Source organism: Schistocerca piceifrons, chromosome X (assembly GCF_021461385.2).
Source record: "Schistocerca piceifrons isolate TAMUIC-IGC-003096 chromosome X, iqSchPice1.1, whole genome shotgun sequence".
Lineage (NCBI taxonomy): Eukaryota > Metazoa > Arthropoda > Insecta > Orthoptera > Acrididae > Schistocerca > Schistocerca piceifrons.
In genome coordinates, this window is record NC_060149.1 from 340,809,365 (window position 1) to 340,834,607 (window position 25,243).

Sequence of the window (25,243 nt, forward strand, 5' to 3'; positions counted from 1 at the left end):
CATGTCCTGCAGATGCTGATCTGATAAGCATGATGGCGTTTTTGACGTTACACAGGCGATTTTTTCCTTAATCCTTGTCCAACTGGATGTCGTAATCAATAAGATATGTAGGATGTTCGGAAATTCCTTTTACAAACTTCTATGACTTGCAGAGGGGAGTAAGTAAATAATATTTTGAATCGGAATCCATTCCTGAAACGTACCGTTTCTGTTCTACGGCGGTTTCAATCCAGATCTTTAACTCATCCACTTTTGCTTGACGATTTGCATTACGTGTGACGCAATAAAGTTATTAGGTAACAATTCGAAAGGAATCACAACGAAACATCCATTTGTTATTTTTGAAAACATTATTGGAGGTATCAGCGATCCAATTATAATCTTTGAAAATAATTATAACTGTTCACATCGCAAGGCACATTTATTCAAAGGTGGACTATTTCAATCATTACATGATCAGCTTCAGAGCTAGCTATAATATAATACAGGATATAAATTAGAGCGATACATTAAAGGAACTTAAAATTAGCTATAAAATTACGAAACGTGGATATATACATTTTGCCAACGGCCTTGCCGGAGTGGTAACACCAGTTCCCGTCAGATCACCGAAGTTAAGCGCTGTCGGGCTGGGCTAGCACTTGGATGGATGACCATCCGGTCTGCCGAGCGCTGTTGGCAAGCGGGGTGCACTCAGCTCTTGTGAGGCAAACTGAGGAGCTACTTGATTGAGAAGTAGCGGCTCCGGTCTCGTAAACTGACATACAGCAGGGAGAGCGGTGTGCTGACCACATGCCCCTCCGTATCCGCATCCAGTGACGCCTCTGGGCTACGGATGACACGGCGCCCGGACGGTGCCGTTGGGCCTTCCAAGGCCTGTTCGGACGGAGGGAGATTTATACATCTTGATGGACAATGGCTATGCATGTAGGAAGAACCGCTGAATGACGGTCATTTTTTGCTGAAGCACATTTGTTTGTATGAACACTTAGACATTACCTGTTTACGTTATTCCAAAACAAAAAAGAAACCAGCGTACTGCACGTACAGAACTGCACGAAGACGTCCTCTGCCCGCACGTGGCGCGAGCAGCTGTCGTTTAGCTGTAGAAGTACAGTGCATGTTATGTGCGAGGCTAACAATAGTTGACGTATCCAATCGGCACCGAATACACAACCATGCTAATACAGTTATTCTTCGACGACTGCAGATCTCACACGAGACAGCTGTATATGTTACACGAAACTTCACGTGACACACGCAGGTTGAGAGATGGCGTTCTGACAAGTGGAGTGAAGCGACACAGATTTATTATTATAGCACAGTCTGCATAATGTGCTCGCATCTTCACGTTTTTATGGACAAAATGCAAACAGCAAGAAATAATTAATGTAGAGCAAAGAAGTTTCGGGAATACATTTGTCTAGGTAACATACTGAAGGTCTTAACGTTGCAGGATCATAGGTTAATGTTGGCACCGGTGTAACCGCCAGAATGTTGAATTAAAGCATGCAAACGTGCGTCCATTGTGTCGTAGAGGTGCCGGATGTCAGTTTGTGGGCTGGAGCTCTATGTCTGTTGGACTTGGTCGATCATTACACGGACGGTTAATGCATGATGTCCCATACGTGCCCGACTGCAGACAGATTTGGTGGTCGAACAGCGAAGAAAACAAGTCGACACTCTGTAGAGCACGTTGGCTTACAACAGCGGCAAGTGGACTAGCCGTATCCTGTTGGAAAACACCACCTGGAATGCTATTCATGAGTGGCAGCACAACAGGCCGAATCACCAAACTGACATGTAAATTTCAGTCAGGCTGCGTGGAATACGAAAACGCACCCCAGACCGTAACTCCAGGCGTATGTACAGTGTGTCTAGTACATAGACAATTTGGTTGCAGCCGCTCACCTGGTCTCCTTCTAACCAACACACAGCCATCGTTGGCATCGAGGAAGGGGCAGTTTTAATCAGAAAACACAGCGGACCTCCATCCTGCCGCCCAAAGAGCTCTCGCTTGACAACATTTAAGTCGCAAACGGCGGTGGTTTGGGGTCAGTGGAATGTAAAGCTGTCGGCACACGGACCGTGCATCCGAACGTTGAGCATTGAGCGTGCCGAGTTTCTGACGTCATAGCGTGCAATAGCACGTTCGAGAGTCTTTCCGAACGTGCAGAGCAATATCTAGCATGTCAGCGTGCGCCTGAGCGTTGACGAATCAGATGGCACAACGCCAGCTACGTCACACGTACAGCTTCTCCCTTCAGCACAGAACTGTGAGGCGCCATTTTGGCATTCAGTTCATGCCTACACGTATATATGTCGTTTCTGAGCACCAGGAAATTGAGAATCATTCGAAAACCTGTTGTTAACTGCGTGATTCGTTGCAATAAAATAATGAGAGACATCATATTCGTGGCAAAAGTATTATTGTAACTTGCGTATTATGAGAGTACCGTATATCATTTAAGGTAGCGACACACTGAGGATCCACGAAAAACACATTTTTCTTGGTACAATTTATTATAATTAAATTTCAGTGGCCGGCGCGGTAGCTCAGCGTGCTCGGACAGAGGGTTAGCTACCCTCTGAAATAAAAAAAAACTGTGTGAACGGATCAACAAAGAACCTGAACGGGTGTCATCAGACGTCCGCCACGAACAAATTCAACGAACTATCTAGAACAAAATGAGATAAAAAAAACGCCGGCACGGTAGCTCAGCGTGTTCGGTCAGATGGTTAGCAGCCCCCTGTAATTAAAAAAAAAAACTGAGTTAATCGATCAACAACGAACTTAAACGGATGTCTTACGACGTCCGCCCCGAGCAGATGGAACGAACGAAAGCGAACAAAATGAGATTAAAGAAAAATCTGATGATTGTTCGCATCTCGCTAAATCCAAATATTTTTTTCATAATATTCGCGTATATAACAGGTTCTGATGCATTGTTGTTAGTTTAATGTAAGTATATACTACAATATTTGATATTATGTAAATATAAGTTCACCTTTTCTTGAGGAGTGAGTTTGTTCGATTGGCCTAATCTACAGAACAGCTTGCGCTACTTGTATAAATATATTTTGTTCCTTTTTCTTTTGAGTTTCGTGACTTACATGTAGTAAAGTTTCTGCTACTGGGTAGGAACAGGGATCAAGTAAGAATGACTTTATGGTTTTACTAGAATGTGGGGAAGATAAAATAGTGTTTATCGTATGTGGAGAAATATTGGAAATTTTTGTCCCACTGTTTGTAATAGAACTTCTATACGCCTGTGTCCTTATTGATTGGACATGGTACTTTCCTTTTTGTCTTAAAACATGTACACCGATATTGAAGTTTTTATTTGTGTATATTACATATGGAACAACGTGACTAGGATATGAACAATGGAGGAAATGTCCGCTTTAATAGAGCTAACGTGGGAATTTTACGCAGCCTGTTGACTAAACAGTGTGATTTAAGAAGTAGAAACATCCCACAATTGCCGCTGGAGTGCGTTGCGATCGCGTATACCACGTTGGGGCCCACGTACTGTATGCACAAGTCGCATGGTTCCTGAGCGTTAAGCAGCACGTTGAACCTTAACGTTCGACAGCACGTTCCGTGTGCCGACGGGTTAAGCTACAGGGCATCTTACTCGGAGCTGCCTTTGAAGTAACCGATTTGTAACAGTACGTTGTGTCACTGTGGTGCCAATTCCTGCTCGAACTGCTGCTGCAGATGCAGTACGATGCGCCACAGCTATACGTCAAAGTCATCCCTGTCGGTAATGTCATGTGGCCGTCCGCGCTCCGGTCTTTCGTGGCCACCGCTGCCAACACTCACGTACAGTGGCTACATTCCTACCACGATTTTCTGAAATATCGCGGAAGGAACATCCAGCTTTTGGTAGCCCTATTACACGACCTCGTTCAAACTCAGTGAGCTATTAATACTGGTGTCTTCGTCGTCTTAAAGGCAATGTTGACTAACTTCAACTCGCTAAGTCCCATTTCAAAGGTGACTAACGCTCACGATCGTTACAGCTCGTATTTAAAGCAAACTTTGTTTGCACCCTCATTGTGGCGCTACTAGCGCCACCCTTAAGCGACTGGTGTGAAATTTGAGTAGACGTCATCTTTCAGATATAGAATCACACCTACCACCGTTTTAAATCTCGCACATCTCGTTCTTGGTGTTCAGATTGTTTTCCGTCATCTACACCCGAATAGTTTTCCCGTCAAATTTATAGTACTGCGCAACACTCATTACTGTTTTAATCCATAGCTCACGACGCGTAGTGCAATTCGACTGCACAACGAAATAATGTCAGGTGTAAGTCAGTTCCTCTTTTGCCTCCCATATCACCAAAGAATAATGAGGCACTATTATCTTACGTATCAATCGTCGTTACAGAATGGAGGCATAGTGTTCTATGTAGCTGAAATTGTCGAATCGCGTGACAACGATCCTATAAAGAGCTGTTGCACATAGATTAGGCATTAGGGGTAGCAGTCTTCCTCTATTATGCAACGACACATAACGATGAAATCGCTACACGCGCACCGTGTCTCAGTTCGGCCTTCACGTGCAATATGTGCCTCGTAATCACACAATAATTTCATCCCTTCTATTTAAGATTAGAGGAAAATTTTGTCGCCCTGAATTGTTTTACTACAGTGATGTTCAGAACAAATACTTTTCATGTAGATTATTCAGTCATCATAGAAGCACGAACAAATATCTTTAAGTTCTTCACAGTTTTCTATTACTCTTCTTAGAGGTCACTTTAAATATCTAATGTCCATCTGGTCAACAATATATTTTCATTAATGTGTTTGAGAATTCTATTACCCTTTTCCTTATTTATTCAAACATAGAGCCTACTTTGTATGTTTTTAGCATTAAGCTGCTCAGTATCTGTGTAGCTATTTTAAGTGGTTATCGTTGTGTATTCACTACTGTCTCAACACTTTCGCCAGAGAAACTCACAGTCTCCTCTCTCTCTCTCTCTCTCTCTCTCTCTCTCTCTCTCTCTACTCTGGTATGGGTAGTTCTCTACATCCAGACTTCTTGGATGCTACTACAGCATTAAGTGTTTTGAGACATTCATTTATCCATTTCCTCTATAATAGTAACTACATTATTAAAAATTAATATGTGCAGTCGGTGTGCGACTCTCGCTGCCGAAAGTTATCTCAAACTCAAGTTCCACTTTTAAAACTTAAATTCACTCAAATTAATCCATCGAGCGAGGTAGCGCAGTGGTTAGCCCACGGAGGACGACCGTTCAAATCCGCGTCCGGCCATTCAGATTTATGTTTTCTGTGATTTGTCTAACTCGCTTAAGGCCACTGGTTTCTTTTAAAAGGGCACGGCAGATTTCCTTCCTCATCCTAATCCGATCTTGTGCTCCGTCTCTGAAGACCTCGTTGTCGACTGGACATTAAAATGTAATCTTCCTTTCTTCTATCGTCAACATCTTGTTTAGGCGCTGGTCAACAGCATGTACGATTTTTCATTTTTATAGGCAATTACGGTTTACAGTAGTAATTTATGACAAAGCATGTATGACATGTGACAAATCTGCAATAATTTTTCTGCCATTGAAGATGGTTTAAGACCGAAACCGGCAGCGGACTAAATACCATTATCAAAGACAGCACAGTGTAATGCATTTTGTAAAATTCTATCTTTAGATTAAACCCACCAACGAAATCTTATCTGATAGTAACATTTGAAGAATTAAACTTAAAGATTTTTTACAGCGTGTCCCAAGAGGAATGTTCAGTATTCAGGGATACGTCAGGGACGATCATTCGAAGCAAAAGCGTCTAGTAAACATGGGATATGAAATACATACCTTAACAGCTATGAGCACTACTTCGTCTTTCACACTGTGAAACAAATCTGTTCTACTGAAAACTCTTTGCTTACCATATTTTGAGATGTGATGGTATGGACCGAAATGAAAACAAAAAACTCTAGTAGACCTGGGCTCTAAGAACGATGAGCATTTGTTCATCTCCGCTACTGTGAAACATCTCTTCTACTGAATAAGTGCTCATAGTTCGTAAGGTAGGCATTTTGCAGCTCATGTTTACTTGACTTTTAGGCTTCGAATGATCGTTCCTGTCATATCCCTGAATATTGACCATTCCTCCTGGGACACTCTGTGTATATTTGTCATTGCTCATACGTGAAGGTGGAAGTCAGACTGGCTACAGGGCCGTTCAGGAAAATATTCCTCTCGAGCCTCTGTCCTGAGGCTGAGAAACCACCACTTCATATCAGAAAGCAACACATTATGATGTGATAAGCCTCTAGGACCTACTCCCTACAGCAGTCACGTGTACAATATACTGTTGCTCGCCTCTCAATGGAGTAACCATTTAGTCACGAGTAGCGAAGCCCTTTGGTATTCGTGCAAAGACCTGTCTTTCAAAAATCTGTGTGGGAAATGGTTTACACTAAGGTTGGAGAAAATCACACCCTGGCTTCTCAAGAGGCGCAGATTCATCTATATATGACGACTTTTGGAAAAGGATAGCACTTGTCGTGTTACTTTTACATATTTTAGTAATATTTGTCAGGAGCACCGAAATTTTATTCCACTGTAGACTGATGTGTATAAGCACGTGGCCTCTATTGATTATCCATTCTCCAGTCTCTGACTATGGCTGCAATAATCACCTCCCTCATTGTCTTCCAGGCTGTTTAACAGATGCACCTAGCAGAGGAAATGATTCAGATGATAGAGAAATTAATTATTTAATTACATAATCAGGTCTGCAGGGTACCAGGGCATGTCAGAATTCGGGGAAATTCAGACAAGAAAACTTTTCAGCGACATGCTGTAGAGAAATGCACCGTCCACTTGTGTATTTTCAGTCCTTGCAAATACCTTATGCAGATACCTCGGTTTCTCTTTGCGACTCATCGTCGAACCACAAAACAAGCTAAGTGTTTGATTTAAACGTATTTGTTTAGTAGATGTAGGAACTGTATTTGATCTAAGACCTTGAACAGCAAGAACACACAGCAGACTTACCTGTCTTGCACACGATGTGTAGCTCTGCGCTGGTGATGGGCGAACGTGCGGAATCCGTCGAAAAAATGCTCTATTACTGCGGACCGATGTATAAACGGCAGTCGGATGCAAACGAGATACATGAGAAAAAGAGTAAGTAAATTGCTTATTCACGGTAAATGATAACAGCCAAACAGTTGCAGGATAAAGATTTATTAAAATTCTCGACCACGGTTTCGGTATATCTAAATATACCTTCATCAGAAGTAAAATACACTAAAATCACATCGTGCACAGGAGATACATAAAAACAATTGTGCCAAAGGCGTCGTCAATAGTTAAAACATCATATCCATTTATACAACATAATTATGGACAGAGGGTTGATGCGAACCCAGCATAGCATCATTATCTCGCCTGTGAACTAGCGTGAAGAGCTTCTGATGAAGGTATATTTAGATATACCAAAACCGTGGTCAAGAATTTTAATAAATATTTATCCTGAAACTGTTTGGCTGTTATCATTTACCGTGAAGAATTTCAACAGTTGCTGTTTCAGCCATGTTTAAAATCTTGAAATTGATTATTATTACAAAAGTAATCGCCACAACTGTTAACACATTTTTTCCACTGTCAGAGGGGAGGGATCGGGACTGTATGGAAGATGTGTAATGGATTCCCAGCGAAACTTAGGCAGCGTAGTCGAAAAAACCCTGATAAACATGTAGGGGGGGAATTTTGCAACAGGATGATGCCGTCCGTCAGCAATCCTTGATAGTGCACTCCAGTTTTTGTAAAGTGTCCACGCACCGTACCCATGCGATTTCCCTATTTTGGGAGCTCTGGAGAAATCCGTTCGCGGCCGTCGATTGGCTTCGGACGAAGAGGTCATGCTTGGGTATAATCATGGTTCCGAAGGCAACCGCAAACATTTTTCCATGAGGGCATTAATCGTCTTATCTCACAGTGGGATAAATTGCATTAACAGTTGTGGCCCTTACTTTTGAAATAATAAACAGTTTACATACTTTTTCGATTTGCCTCGTTTTCACTTGACTGCCTATTATAGTTTGCGTCTTCCTGACGTGCGAGAGCGGAGAGAAACGCGACCACTAACTAAGCGTATACCGAGACACGTGTGCGCCGCACCTACTCCATAGCGGCGCTCGTCCATCCCCTGAGTTATGGCCACGGGGCGCCCTTGTTGGGCGCAGATTGCTGAATCGAGATAACGCTACCCGCTCGAAAACGATCTGCTGCGTTTGGTTCGTTTATTGTTTGATTGATGGATGGCGAGTCTGGGTATGAAAGCAGAGAAGCATGGCCTGTAGGTTTATAGGCTCTGTCCCTCTTCCTGCGAGAGGAGGAAATTCGTACAGCAGCGACCTCAGGGCAAATTCCACGCGAAGCTGCAAAGTTGTATGGAGGTGATACTAATACGTATGTTGCACCACTTTTCAATAGTCTCCAGCTCACAACAGAGCAATTTATAAGTCGTAAACAGGTCTACAAAACTTATTAAATTACTGTATATTATTATTAAATGGTGCCGTTTTATGTATACAGTTATACTGGACAAGGTACTGTACACAACGTGATAAAGCATATAAACTACCAGGATGATTAGTCGTCCTACCTTTTCCATTAATGCATACTGAGAGAAAACATTAATTTTGTAATTATTTAGCGTTCTATACACTGATTTTAAAACGTGTGAAGTGATACAGCGGACAATGGATTCCTCTCTGGAAGAAGCAGGGGTTCAGTTCTCTCTCAGGCCATACAGACTTGGTTTACCGAAATCACCTCAAAAGAATGACAACATGGGTCCAGCAACAATACCATGTCACATAAATTCTCTCTCTCTCTTAGTACTGTTAGACTTTACACTTTTTCGCCTCTACTTACGAAGACGAGGCACCAAATTCTGTGCTTCCATTTTCAATCTCTTTGATCTTCGCAGTGTTGCAATTACGTCACATGTACCGGATGATCAAAAAGTCAGTATAAATTTGAAAACTTAATAAACCACGGAATAATGTAGATAGAAAGGTAAAAATTGACAAACATGCTTGGAATGACATGGGGTTTTATTATAACAAAAAAAAACCCACCGCCTATTGCTAGACGCGTGAAAGATCTCTTGCGCGCGTCGTTTGGTGATGATCGTGTGCTCAGCCGCCACTTTCGTCATGCTTGGCCTCCCAGGTCTCCAGACCTCAGTCCGTGCGATTATTGGCTTTGGGGTTACTTGAAGTCGAAAGTGTATCGTGATCGACCGACATCTCTAGGGATGCTGAAAGACAACATCCGACGCCTATGCCTCACCATAATTCCGGACGTTATTTATAGTGCTGTTCACAACAGTAATCCTCGACTACAGCTGTTGTTGAGGAATGATGGTGGACATATTGAGCGTTTCCTGTAAAGAACATCATCTTTGCTTTGTCTTACTTTGTTATGCTAATTATTGCTATTCTGATCAGATGAAGCGCCATCTGTTGGACATTTTTGAACGTTTGTATTTTTTTGGTTCTAATAAAACCCCATGTCATTCCAAGCATGTGTGTCAATTTGTACCTCTCTATCTACATTTTTCCGTGATTTATTCAGTTTTCAAATTTATAGTGATTTTTTGATCACCCGGTACATAGAGAGAGCCAAAAACGTTGATATACAGCAATCGCACTTCTCAAAATTTTAGACAACGCCTTACACTTAAAATCGTGTCACGTTGCGGCACTTTTAGGATATTTGTATAACCTTCTAGTGATAATAAAACAAACCTGTCAAAAATAGGGAGTTTGTGTTTTCAGCATATTCCTTATCAGCTTTCACTACAACGTGGAAAAACAGCTAGACATGGTCTATATTCGACAATGAACCACATAAGTATTTTTAGTCATTTCCTTTCCTAAATAGACTAATCTCCTTTGCTTCTGTAACAAACACCTGTTCACTTCAATGTATGGCTTAAACAGTCATACCAATATAGTTGATCAGCATATCACATGACTTATAATGTATACTAGAAGTGTGACTACTTTTCATCGGCTTATTTGTATTTCTCAGCAAACTAACCGAAGAAACTACAGGGGTGGAGCGAGGGGGCGGGCAGGGGAAAGAGAGTGAATTAGTAGTAGTTTACAGTAGTGCAACTCCTGAAACTGCCGTGTTGAACTTTTATAAAGTTCCATGCTTGTGCAATATTCGCGCGCTCCTCCAATAGAAATTTAAACAATGATTGTGCAACGCATAGAGCTATTCTTTCACGTTAGTGACTATACCATTAACTTATACATTACAATATTACTTCTAATGATAGTGATAACTCCATAAAAACAACATGCCACTGCGTGCGCTTGCTCATTCTCAACCTGAATTGTATGAATGAAAAAGAAAAATATGATGTTATAAAGAAAGCGTCTTTCTAGGGTGGGAGACAACTACCTAGAAGTTAAATAAGTAAATTTTTTAATATAGGAAATCAGGATTACGCCTGTCCGAAGTTTATTCTACACAAATGCATTGGAATTAACAGGAGGATAGGAGAAGATATTTTTTCGTGTTCTCTGTTACGAAACATACCCGCATCAAGGGGAGAAGTATTTGCAAGCTACACAATTTGCATGCAGACAGTCTCAGCCAGTTGTAATTTAAATTTTTGGAATTGTGTAGCAGAGCTAATCGTCATTTAATGGGTGTCGCATCTGACAGCCAATTGTTTGTTAAGCGCATTTATGCGTGCTGCTTTGTTTGAGATTTCATTTCTGTCCAGGATATTTATCATTCCATTACGGAGACATTTTTGTGTGGACACCACGTATAACAAACTTATGAATATTTAAGTGAATATTAAACAGAAACGCACAATTTCATAGCGCCACATTAGTTCAATATTACAAACTCTGCATGATGAGATCCCAGAATTAGCCATTTCCGCGCAGATCGTAAAATTACCAATGTAGCCGAATTCGGCTAATGCTACTAAAATAAACACCACAATGTCATTCAATAAGTAACATTTCTCATCCCGTAGCATGTAGTTCGCCATAGTAACTGTTACAAAACGAATCTCTTGTTTTCAAGGCAAAATATGATACTACACGCGTTAAGGATTTTATCTGTCCTCTTATATTTTTCAGCACACTTATTTTTGTAGTAAATGAAAAGTTCTATGCGTAAGTTTATAGGGAATAGCCATTCTGTTGTAATACATACGAACTTAATAGGCATCAACAAAACAATGTTGTTAGTCCTTGGCGTAGATTCGTCTGATTTTGTCAATTACATATGACGTAGAATCACATTAAAATTACCACCTCCCAAACGGCACGTTAACAGTTCGTAAACCAGGACGTATGTTAAGTGATGATCTCTGGCGAACTATGTGCATAAAGTTACTGACAGGCCGTAAATTATTTTCTCATCATTGTCTTGGGCAACGAAACTGATTTATTCGTGTTACAAACACGAAACACGAACTACTGTCAGCAGTAGAGCAAAGAGGAGTATTTCTGATACGGCGACGTCTGTGCAATGTTTGTGTGCTCTCAGGAACCGCGCGACGGCTACGGTCGCAGGTTCGAATCCTGCCTCGGGCATGGATGTGTGTTATGTGCTTAGGTTAGTTATGTTTAAGTAGTTATAAGTTCTAGGGGACTGATGACCTAAGATGTTAAGTCCCATAGTGCTCAGAGCCATTTGAACCATTTTGTGTGCTCTTTTTGGTGGAAAAAAGGAGATAAGGGTTTAAAGTCCCGTTGCCGATGAAGTTACTGAAGTTGGTGTCAAGCTCGGACAGGTCAAGAACAGAAAAGAATATCGACCATCTGCATTTTCAGGGAAATCTATTTAGTGACCAAGAAAGACCTCAATTTGCATTGCTGCGCACCGATTTAAACCCACTCTTCTAGAGTCTTAACAAGCTTGCCATCTCACTCGGTGTCTGTGGCCCGAATATTTCGCAAGCAGACTATTCTACATCAACACTGTGCGGTGTTTGAACCACATTTAATTTCCCCCTCCCTGTCCCATTCACTGAACGATTGTTGCTACCCTGCTGACTACGCCCAAATTTCTGTACTTTTGCCCTTGTACGCTGTACGTGAGGTGCAAGGTGTTAGGAAGTAAGATGTTTGTTGACTAGCATTAGAAAGTGATCATTCCGAATTTCATGAGTAAGGGTCTCCACCAATCACGGTGTATTTCTGGAAACGTTTGTTAAGCGTTTCTGTGATGCTCTCATGCTCACTAAATGTGGAGGAAGCGTGCATGTCTTCTTTGAATGTCCTACGTTTCTTCCCTTAATACAACCTGTTAAGAGTCACTTGCGACGAATGGTACTCAGGATCTGAAACTTCCTGGCAGATTAAAACTGTGTGCCGGACCGAGACCCGAACTCGGGACCTTTGCCTTTCGCGGGCAAGTGCTCTACCATCTGAGCTACCCAAGCACGACTCACGCCCCGTCCTCACAGCTTTACTTCCGCCAGTACCTCGTCTCCTACTTTCCAAACTTCACAGAAGCTCTCCCGCGAACCTAGCAGAACTAGCACTCCTGAAAGAAAGGATAGCGCGGAGACATGGCCTAGCCACCGCCTGGGGGATGTTTCCAGAATGAGATTTTCACTCTGCAGCGGAGTGTACGCTGATATGAAACTTCCTGGCAGATTAAAACTGTGTGCCGGAGCGAGACTCGAACTCAGGACGTTTGCCTTTGCAAACTAACCTAAGGACATGACACACATCCATGCCCGAGGCAGGATTCGAACCTGCGACCGTAGCAGCCGCGTGGTTCCGGACTGAAGCGCCTAGAACCGCTCGGCCACCGCGGCCGGTGATAAACAACAGCATCAGCTGCAAACGACCTAAGATGGCTGCTCAGATTGTCTCCTAAATCCTATATATAGATAAGGAACAGGAAAGAGCCTTGAGGAACGCCAGAAATAACTTCCGTGTTACACGATGACTTTCCGTCAATTACTACAAACTATAGCGCCTCTACGTATCGGAACTTCATAAAACTGTAGGGGCTCAAGAGGTAATATTCCACGATGTCCCATAACAAATTCCACATTTCTGTCAACCTAAGTATACTGAGAAAGAAATAGTTTGCATTACTTACTGAACGCCCTCGTAGATACGCTGACTGATATTTCGTAGTATCTCAACTTACGAGGGCTCTTTGGCAACTCGACAGATAAGATATTGGTTTCGAATAGACAAATACATTTATTCTGACTTTCTGCAGCTCACATTTGGCACAAAGGCTTAATCAGTGCAGTTCTCTATGCCTTCGTAGAAACTTTATAACTCTTTTTACTGAACTATGGCGGTTCTTTTCCATTCTTTACCATCTTCCAGCGCTGAAACTTATCCAGTACTTCAGGGACAATATTTCTGAATTTTTGTCATAAATCCACCGCATTCTGCGCCGAATAGTTGAAAGTTTTCCGTTCCCTCCACAGACAGGTTCTTGTTATTATCTTGCCGACACTGTTAAGCAGAAAAGAGTTTCTACACAATCTTTAGCGTTTCAATCGACAAGTGTTCAATGATACTATAATAATCATATCATTGCTGATTTCTTCAGTTATGATATATTAATCATAACACTGATGACTTCTATTTCTTCATCAAACGAATCGAAAAATTTGGGTATATTGGTTACAGGAAGATCTAATAAATTTTCCTCGCGAGTAAGTTGTCGTAGCGATGTAATCAGAATACCATTTTGGAAAGACGTTCAGTACGACGTCGGAAGATTATTATAACCCGTCAGTCGTTCAAAACGCGTATGTTACTCTATCTACAGACGGCGGATAGAAAAGTTGCATAATACTTATAAAGCGATATTCGGTTACTATTTCTTGTCCATCTCTGGTACTAATTCTCATTCAAGTTATCTCGCAGCCTCACTGCGTATTTACCACATTTACCTAACATGGCTTCTGCACCGCCTAATGTTGGAGTTCTCGACAACAAACACCCCCTCCCTTCCTGCAAGACTAGACCTTGCTGGAAGATCGGAACCAGTCCCAACATAGGAGTCGACTCATACTGTGTCACCTGTCTTAATAGCAACAGTCAACATCTCGTAAATGTTTTAATGCTATAGGGACGGGATTTCCGCCGTTTCCATAGGTACACAGGGGGACGCAGTGGCGATAGGAATATCAGGTGACGCCAAATGTATTTGAGATGATACAGTCGTCACCGTGGAGACACGATATTTGTCACAACCTTGGGAAAAACCCGAAGCGTGCCGACCGTAACCAGTGAAGGTTCCAGGTCGTATTTCCCTCACCAATGTAATTTTGTGTCCAGGAGGCAGCATTACATAAAAAAAAATGGTTCAAATGGTTCTGAGCACTATGGGACTCAACATCTTAGGTCATAAGTTCCCTAGAACTTAGAACTACTTAAACCTAACTAACCTAAGTACATCACACACACCCATGCCCGAGGCAGGATTCGAACCTGCGACCGTAGCAGTCCCGCGGTTCCGGACTGCAGCGCCAGAACCGCACGGCCACCGCGGCCGGCAGCATTACATCATTTGTTGTTATGGTCTTCAGTCCGAAGACTGGTTTGAAGGAGATCTCTACACTATTCTATACTGTGAAAGCTTCATAATATTTGCATAACTACTGCAACATATATCAGTTTGAACCTGCTTACTATACTCAAACCTTAGTTCCCCTCTACGATATTTACTCTGAAAATCTCCCTCCATTCCCAGACTCAGTATTTTTCAAATAAACCGATCCTTTGTTTTACTCAAGTTGAGACATAAATTCATTTTCTATTCAGTTCGACTCAGTACCTCTTTGTTGGTTACTCGAATTACCCGTCTAATCTTCATCATTCTTCTGTAAAACGAAAGTTTAAAATCTTCTGTTCTCTTCTCATCTGAACTGTTTGTTGTCCATGTTTCATTAGAGTATTTCGCTACAGTCCACTGCATCGTTTCCATCTGTTGAATTCCGTCACCTCTTTCATAGTAAATTGTTTTTCTGACAAATACAATGGTGAATTTTGAAGAAGGCTTTTAATTTTATACAGATGTAACGCCAGACGTTCACCGACAACATTTTCACCTATTCCATTAAACAAAAATCGTGGTTCCATTGCAACTATGACACACTGCGACAGAAATTTTATATCTTTGATACACAGCGTGGCGTCACATAGCGAGCTTTCAAGATGTTGGACGAAGACTGCCCATCTAGCATCTTCAACGGAAGCATATGGGAATAGGGTGGGGTGAAAATAGGCTGTTTAACAAGATGGGAAGAAAGCGAAAGGTGAATTCTAACACCTCACTTCTATCGAAAGGAATAACGTGGGGGCAACAGTACGGGTCACTGCCATGAAATAGCGTAGCTCGGACCACAACAGTTTAGTGCAGTAAGTTTCTTATAGGACCTGGATTTGAAATCCCCGCATTTGTTAACTACGTAGCCAGTCACAATGAGTTGCTTTGTTCCTATACTAAATCTGTGTGTTTTGTTGCAAATCACAACCACATTTAGTTGTCTACTGTGTTTCCTTCAATATGTCCCTTACTCCGTGAACCACTTCGCCGCTGTAGTGTATGTGTGTTTGACACCAGCTGCGTTTGGAAGATACTTGGCTTTTAATGAGGCCTCTTTGTCTACATCGCAATGTATGCGAAGAGCAGCCGGACATACCGCCCTGGACGCAAGCAAGTGACACGGACAGGCCCGCACCTAATCTACGTGCAAATACGCTCTCAAGGTGTTCCGCTGCGCTGTACCTCCACTCCCACGTTTGTACTTTGCAAATCAAGTGCCACTGTGTGGAGGTAGGAGATTGTCACCGACCAAAGGGCATGCGACTCAGGTTCAGCCACGGCTCCAGTCTCTCTACGGCTGTCGCAGGGACTGCGATAAAAATCAAAGTTGTAGTCAATATTTCTAGAAATTTAAACTCTGTCTGTAGGTTGGTCACAGGCGACAAGTAAACTGGAAAACCGCTAACTGTATTTATTTATTTATTTTTGAACTACAACTAACGAACCCAGGAAAGCTTCGCAATTGCTAAATACACTCCTGGAAATTGAAATAAGAACACCGTGAATTCATTGTCCCAGGAAGGGGAAACTTTATTGACACATTGCTGGGGTCAGATACATCACATGATCACACTGACAGAACCACAGGCACATAGACACAGCCAACAGAGCATGCACAATGTCGGCACTAGTACAGTGTATATCCACCTTTCGCAGCAATGCAGGCTGCTATTCTCCCATGGAGACGATCGTAGAGATGCTGGATGTAGTCCTGTGGAACGGCTTGCCATGCCATTTCCACCTGGCGCCTCAGTTGGACCAGCGTTCGTGCTGGACGTGCAGACCGCGTGAGACGACGCTTCATCCAGTCCCAAACATGCTCAATGGGGGACAGATCCGGAGATCTTGCTGGCCAGGGTAGTTGTATTACACCTTCTAGAGCACGTTGGGTGGCACGGGATACATGCGGACGTGCATTGTCCTGTTGGAACAGCAAGTTCCCTTGCCGGTCTAGGAATGGTAGAAAGATGGGTTCGATGACGGTTTGGATGTACCGTGCACTATTCAGTGTCCCCTCGACGATCACCAGTGGTGTACGGCCAGTGTAGGAGATCGCTCCCCACACCATGATGCCGGGTGTTGGCCCTGTGTGCCTCGGTCGTATGCAGTCCTGATTGTGGCGTTCACCTGCACGGCGCCAAACACGCATACGACCATCATTGGCACCAAGGCAGAAGCGACTCTCATCGCTGAAGACGACACGTCTCCATTCGTCCCTCCATTCACGCCTGTCGCGACACCACTGGAGGCGGGCTGCACGATGTTGGGGCGTGAGCGGAAGACGGCCTAACGGTGTGCGGGACCGTAGCCCAGCTTCATGGAGACGGTTGCGAATGGTCCTCGCCGATACCCCAGGAGCAACAGTGTCCCTAATTTGCTGGGAAGTGGCGGTGCGGTCCCCTACGGCACTGCGTAGGATCCTACGGTCTTGGCGTGCATCCGTGCGTCGCTGCGGTCCGGTCCCAGGTCGACGGGCACGTGCACCTTCCGCCGACCACTGGCGACAACATCGATGTACTGTGGAGACCTCACGCCCCACGTGTTGAGCAGTTCGGCGGTACGTCCACCCGGCCTCCCGCATGCCCATTATACGCCCTCGCTCAAAGTCCGTCAACTGCACATACGGTTCACGTCCACGCTGTCGCGGCATGCTACCAGTGTTAAAGACTGCGATGGAGCTCCGTATGCCACGGCAAACTGGCTGACACTGACGGCGGCGGTGCACAAATGCTGCGCAGCTAGCGCCATTCGACGGCCAACACCGCGGTTCCTGGTGTGTCCGCTGTGCCGTGCGTCTGATCATTGCTTGTACAGCCCTCTCGCAGTGTCCGGAGCAAGTATGGTGGGTCTGACACACCGGTGTCAATGTGTTCTTTTTTCCATTTCCAGGAGTGTATATATGGGAATTGGATATCCGTCCTGCTCTCCTTTCCCGCCTCCCTTGATATCCATCCCCTCCCCCTCTCTTTCTCAATCTATTTCTCCTCCTCTGTTTGTCCATCTCCTTTTCCTCTTCCCTCCCTCTTCCATCACATCCTCCCCCTATTTCTGTCCATCTCCTCCTCCTCCACGCTTTTCCTGTCCGTCTTCTTCTTTCCTCTTTCTATGCCCATCTGCTCCCCTCTTCTCTACCCATTTCCGATTCCCCCTCTTTCTGACTTTGAAACTTGTTAATTGTTACTGCATTTTAAGATTCTGCAAAAAGTATTGTAATCACAAGATAATAAATCATAAATACAACTTTAATGCTTTCTTTTGAAAACAGACTGCAAGGAAATAAAACAGTATCTTGTTGTATATACAATTCTAGTTTAAGTGCTATCGACAAGGGATGTCAAATTGATTCCATATTTTTAGATTTCCAGAAGGCTTTCGACACCGTTCCTCTCAAGCGTCTTCTAATCAAACTGCGTGCCTACGGAGTATCGCCTCAGTTGTGCGACTGGATTCGTGATTTCCTGTCAGAAAGATCACAGTTCGTAGTAATAGACGGAAAGTCATCGAGTAAAACAGAAGTAATATCCGGCGTTCCACAAGGAAGTGTTATAGGCCCACTATTGTTCCTGATCTATATTAACGACATAGGAGACAATCTGAGTAGCCGTCTTAGATTGTTTGCAGATGATGCTGTCATTTACCGTCTTGTAAATTCATCAGATGATCAAAACGACTTGCAAAATGATTTAGATAAGATATCTGTATGGTGCGAAAAGTGGCAATTGACCCTGAATAAAGAAAAGTGCGAAGTTATTCTCATGAGTACTAAAAGAAATCAGCTAAATTTCGGTTACGCGATAAGTCACAAAAATCTGAGGGCTGTAAATTCAACTAAATACTTAGGGATTACAATTACAAATAACCTAAATTGAAACGATCACATGGATAATATTGTGGGTAGAGCAAACCAAAGACTGCGACTCATTGGCAGAACACTTAGAAGGTGTAACAGGTCTACCAAAGAGACTGCTTACACTACGCATGTCCGCCCAGAAAGAAGGGCAGCTCGTTTTGTATTATCGCGAAACAGGGGAGATGGTTTCACAGTCATGATACGTGAGTTGGAGTGGCAATCATAAAAACAAAAGCGTTTTTCGTTGCGACGGGATCTTCTCATGAAATTTCATTCATCAGTTTTCTCCTCCGATTGCGAAAACATTCTGTTGGCACCCACCTACACAGGGAGAAATGATCATCTCGATAAAATAACAGAAATCAGGGCTCGCACGAAAAAATTTAAATGCACGTTTTTCCCGCGTGCCGTTCGAGATTGGAACGGTAGAGAGACAGCATGAAGGTGGTTGATTGAACCCTCTACCAGGCACTTTATTGTGAAGAGCAGAGTAATCACGTAGATTTAGATGTAGAAAAAATATATATATTGAGAAAGAATATATGAGGAAGAAATAATTTTTCTAATGGTTTAAATACCCTGCAATCGCAGTTACATCTCACGGAGAGGAAGAAAACATAACCGCAAATTTTCAAAGCAGAACAAAGCAATGTATTTTATTTCTCGCAGTCGGTTTCAACAGAACACATGTTCATCGTTGTTTAAAGGAAGTGTATAGCCTATGTCCACATGAATTTTTATCGGAGAGTCGTGTAGAAATCTGAAGTTAATCGGCCAAGAAATTTTCGAGATTTTTGGTAACACCGTTTCTTTTTTCTGTATTAAGTACATACTTATACGGGGTGAACATTAACAAAACCGACAAACTGCAGGCACGGACTCCTGAATGGAAATGGAGGGGAAAAAGTCTTATGAACATGTGTCCCTAAATTCATCGTTACCACGGTAGGTGGTGTTGACGAACGAAAGCCGTGTTTCTTTGAGTGTTTGAGGCTGTATGATTGGTACAGCGTACTGTTAGCAGCAGAATGGTCCGGTATTCATATCGGGAACAAGCCGAGATGTCTGTGTGCGGCCAGACAGGTGGAAACGGTCCAGAAACAGCACGGCTACACAAAAACAAGTACCCTCACAGACACCAGCCACATCACACATCATTTCAAGCCCCTTTTGGGCTTTGGTGTGATGATGCGTTCTTTCAGACAGACGAACGTGCAGGGAGGTGGCCGACTATGCGTACACCAGATTCGGAGGACTGAGTTCCACAGGATACTGAGACGAACCTTAGTACAAGCTCCAGGCAAGTAGCCCTCCACTGTGGTTTAAGTCAAAGTACGATTATGTGTATCTTGCATGACAGCGGCAACTATCCTTATCAACTGCAACTAGACCAAGGACTATCAGCAACAGAGTTCCCTCTACGGGAAGGATTTTGTGATTTTCTGATCACAGACAAAGGGACTCTATTGTAGCTTTCTGTTGCGTTTTTTCGAGCTGCTTGTTTGGCAAGTTTGTCTGCCAGTTCATTTCCAGGAGTTCCTGCATGTTCTTTCGTCAATTAGAGGTTAATATGCCATTTCCTCTGCCTCATATCCCTAATTTTGTTTCTGATCTCTTCTATCAAATATTTATGAGTCCTGGAATTTTTTAATGAATCCAGGGTAAATCTACTGTCCGATCCGGCCGGAGTGGTCGAGCGGTTCTAGGCGCTTCATTCTGGAACAGCGCGACCTCAGAAGTTAAGTCCCACAGTGCTCAAGGCCATTTGAACCATTTTGAACCATCAGATACAGACAACACATCGCCCCTTTCGTAAGGAACTGTCGTCGTTCCTCGAGCTCTCCTCTTATCCTGCTTGTCTTGATAACAAACTATTCACAATCGATGGGCAGGTGTTTTGTAGGCCAGCAGTGTTTGGAGAATAAGCATTGTCTGTGGGTAGACATAGCACTTTGAGGAACATTGTCTGGCACAGTTCACTCGGCACACCCACCAGCAGCAGCCTCCATTTTCCCGACAGCCGTCAGGACAGCTTTCATGTGCTCACAAATGATAGCCAACATATATCTTTCTTGAAAGCAGCTTTCGCAATCACGTTGATTACAAGTAAAAATTTGCAAATACTTACTATTACAGCATGGGCAAATGGAAACGTGAAAGTGAAACATTTATCAGAACCAAAATGTATTAATACACTAGATCCTCAGGGTAGCACAGTAGGATCGATACTGTCACTGATAAAAGTCAATGACTTTCACAATAATGTCAGTCATGGAGAAAAATATCTTTGCTAACAACAGAAATATTATAACAACTGAGAAAACAAGGGAACTCCTTGCAGAAAAAAAGCAGATGAAACCGTGAAGGACATTTACGATTGATCAGAATGCAATAAAATAACATTGAAATTTAAAAAAAAAAGCAAATGCTATGAATTTCAGTTTGAAGAGGGAAAATGACACTGTTAAATTAAGATGGCACCTCTTTAGACTCCGTAATAATCTCAAAATTTCTCCGAATGCGTAATGATTCTCAGCTGAAGCGGTGTGAACGCACAAAGATACTTGCAAACAGAATGTCAGCGGCATATTATACCCTTAGAGTCCTCTCATCAGGGGATGACGGCTGGTGTCTTATAGTTACACATTATTCTATGTATATTCATTTCTTAGCTATCGAGATCCTTTCTGTGGAACAAATGCACAAAATACGAATACAGTTTTCAAACTGCAGAGCCGGGCCATAACAATATTCACCAAACATAGTAGTCGCGCTCAGCTTATAGATACCTTCGAAACACTGGCGCTTTTAACTACACTGTGTGAGTACATTTACAAATCAGTTGTGCCCATCAGAAATAACATTGGTAACTACTGCACAGACCACGTTGTTCCAAAACCATGGAACAGGATCTAGACAGAACTTCCATTTACCAAGAAAGAGTAAACATATAACTCGAAACAGCATCATCTACCAAGAAATAAAAGTGTACAACAAATTGGCCAATTATATGTAAATTGGAGGGGGAGGATGGGAGAAGGGAAAGGAAAAGGACTATTGATGTCTGCTGCATCGGGCCTTTCACGGGGAACCAACGGCGATGTGCGAAAATGTACCGGTCCGGGATTCTAACCCAGGATCTCTAACTTAGTGGGCAGCTGCGTTAACCACGGACCCAGTTTTTATCGTCCCTGCGCGGTCTAACTCGGCAGGCCTCGCAGCCGACCCACATTCCCAACCAGCGCCACCTATCTGCAGTCCTATCCACGTCCTCCATGCTCGCTACTCTGACAAGGGAACCTCCCCATCGGTCCCCCCCTCAGATTTAGCTATAAGTTGGCACAGTGGATAGGCCTTGAAAAACTGAAAACAGATAAACCGAGAAAACAGGAAGAAGTTGTGTGGAACTGTGAAAAAATAAGCAAAATATACAAACTGAGTAGTCCATGAGCGAGACAGGCAACATCAAGGATACCGTGAGCTCAGGAGCGCCGTGGTCCCGTGGTTAGCGTGAGCAGCTGCGGAACGAGAAGTCCTTGATTCAAGTCTTCCCTCGAGTGAAAAGCTTAATTTTTTTATTTCCGGTTTATGTGACAAACTCTTATGTTTTCATCACTTTTTTGGGAGTGATTATCACATCCACAAGAAAACCTAAATCGGGCAAGGTAGAAGAATCTTTTTACCCATTCGCCAAGAGTACAAATTAGGTGGGTCGACAACATATTCCTGTCATGTGACGCACATGCCGTCACCAGTATCGTATAGGATATATCAGACGTGTTTTCCTGTGGAGGAATCGGTTGACCTATGATCTTGCGATCAAATGTTTTCGGTTCCCAAATGGTTCAAATGGCTCTGAGCACTATGGGACTTTACAGCTGTGGTCACCAGTCCCATATAACTTAGAACTACTTAAACCTAACTAACCTACGGACATCACACACATCCATGCCCGAGGCAGGATTCGAACCTGCGACCGTAGCAGTCGCACGGTTCCGGACTGCGCGCCTAGAACCGCGAGACCACCGCGGCCCGCTTTCGGTTCCCATTGGAGAGGCACGTCCTTTCGTCTGCTAATCGCACGTTTTTGCGGTGCGGTCGCAAAACACAGACACTAAATTTATTACAGTGAACAGAGACTCTAATGAGCGAACGAACAGATGATAACTTTGGGAAAATATAGAAAGTGAACTTTTCACTCGAGGGAAGACTTGAACCAAGGACCTCCCGTTCCAGAGCTGCTCGCGCTAGCCACGGGACCACGGCACTCCTGAGCTCACATTATCCTTGATGTTGCCTATCTTGCTCATGGACTACTCAGTTTGTATATTTTGCTTATTTTTTTCATAGTTCCGCACAACTTCTTCCTGTTTCCTCGATTGATCTGTGTTCAGTTTTTCAAGACCTATCCACTGTGCCAACTTATAACTAAATCTGAGGGGGGTGCGATGGGGAGGTTCCCTTGTGAGATTCCCACGGGAGGCCAGATGTAACTGTGCATCCGCGCTGAAGAAAGTGGATTCGTTGTTCATCGAGGCGAATCTGTTATGTGAATGCATGGTGTCTGTTCTTTCGAACATGGCTTTAAAGACATTACAAAAACGAATGTATTTAAAAACGCGGTTAGGAAGTATCTGTTTCGCATTACATTCTATACAGCGAAGTATTACTTACAATGAGACCACACGGCAATCGGATTCTTGTATTTTTTTTTTATTTTTTTTATTTATGGTACGTGAAGTTCAGCGCCAAGCATCACGCCACTAAATCAGTTCGATTCACCTCAAAAAAATTGTTGAGAAAATCGAGTTTACGCTTTTTCAAGCATCTTTATTGCTCCAAAGACCTAAAGCAAGAGCAATTTTTCCACAGGCAGTGTGACTGTGTTAGAATGCTCGCCTGCTACATTATAAATCATAGCACATTTTAAGCAAATCTGCATATTGTATGAACGTTTCCATGAAGTATAAAATACATAAAGATGAAAAAAAGCAGTTGCTCTCGAGACCTGAAGTCGCTGGACCGCTGGTTCTAGTTTCGTTTCGGTCATTATTTTTTTCGTTTCGCTCAGTTCGAATACCTATGTCATTTAAATATAAAATTAACCAAATATGCGCTCAGTAACACGAATATAATTGTAATTTTTATGAAAAATGCACGTCATCCTATTTCTAATTACATATCGCACACAAAAATGCAATTTTCATTGCAAATATAGTTGATTACCAATCTTTTATAAGAGATTGTTAATAAAAATTGTTGGAGTTAAAAAATTACAAATTAAATATTTTTCCATGTGTATGCATATTAAGCTTCACAGACATGTTCGTGGATGCAAATACGTCTAAAAATTTACCGCAGTTGGGAATCGAACCTGGCCACCCAAGAGACAAGCGTGTATTCTTCCACAGAGCCGCACGATCAATCGATATATCTCTTACGCATTAGGGTATTACAAAGACACTCAGATAACTTCCAAGTTCATTTTCTCGAGAATTTTTCAGAGTTGTGCCGAACTCCTTTGGTATATCGATATTTGACATTTGAACTTCACGCACCACAAATACATATAACAAAAACAAAAAAGTCCGATTTCCGTGCAGTCGCTTTATACACTCCTGGAAATGGAAAAAAGAACACATTGACACCGGTGTGTCAGACCCACCATACTTGCTCCGGACACTGCGAGAGAACTGTACAAGCAATGATCACACGCACGGCACAGCGGACACACCAGGAACCGCGGTGTTGGCCGTCGAATGGCGCTAGCTGCGCAGCATTTGTGCACCGCCGCCGTCAGTGTCAGCCAGTTTGCCGTGGCATACGGAGCTCCATCGCAGTCTTTAACACTGGTAGCATGCCGCGACAGCGTGGACGTGAACCGTATGTGCAGTTGACGGACTTTGAGCGAGGGCGTATAGTGGGCATGCGGGAAGCCGGGTGGACGTACCGCCGAATTGCCCAACACGTGGGGCGTGAGGTCTCCACAGTACATCGATGTTGTCGCCAGTGGTCGGCGGAAGGTGCACGTGCCCGTCGACCTGGGACCGGACCGCAGCGACGCACGGATGCACGCCAAGACCGTAGGATCCTACGCAGTGCCGTAGGGGACCGCACCGCCACTTCCCAGCAAATTAGGGACACTGTTGCTCCTGGGGTATCGGCGAGGACCATTCGCAACCGTCTCCATGAAGCTGGGCTACGGTCCCGCACACCGTTAGGCCGTCTTCCGCTCACGCCCCAACATCGTGCAGCCCGCCTCCAGTGGTGTCGCAACAGGCGTGAATGGAGGGACGAATGGAGACGTGTCGTCTTCAGCGATGAGAGTCGCTTCTGCCTTGGTGCCAATGATGGTCGTATGCGTGTTTGGCGCCGTGCAGGTGAGCGCCACAATCAGGACTGCATACGAGCGAGGCACACAGGGCCAACACCCGGCATCATGGTGTGGGGAGCGATCTCCTACACTGGCCGTACACCACTGGTGATCGTCGAGGGGACACTGAATAGTGCACGGTACATCCAAACCGTCATCGAACCCATCGTTCTACCATTCCTAGACCGGCAAGGGAACTTGCTGTTCCAACAGGACAATGCACGTCCGCATGTATCCCGTGCCACCCAACGTGCTCTAGAAGGTGTAAGTCAACTACCCTGGCCAGCAAGATCTCCGGATCTGTCCCCCATTGAGCATGTTTGGGACTGGATGAAGCGTCGTCTCACGCGGTCTGCACGTCCAGCACGAACGCTGGTCCAACTGAGGCGCCAGATGGAAATGGCATGGCAA

At 43.6% G+C, this 25,243-nt stretch overlaps 1 protein-coding gene and 1 pseudogene across 7 annotated transcripts in view; one reads left to right on the forward strand and one right to left on the reverse strand.

Moving 5' to 3' along the window:
* The window catches only part of LOC124721404 (protein O-linked-mannose beta-1,2-N-acetylglucosaminyltransferase 1-like), a 2,183,308-nt gene that overhangs the window by 948,156 nt on the left and 1,209,909 nt on the right, over window positions 1–25,243 (reverse strand). The gene's annotated exons all lie outside the window — the stretch shown is intronic.
* On the forward strand, window positions 564–681 carry LOC124723988 (annotated as a pseudogene).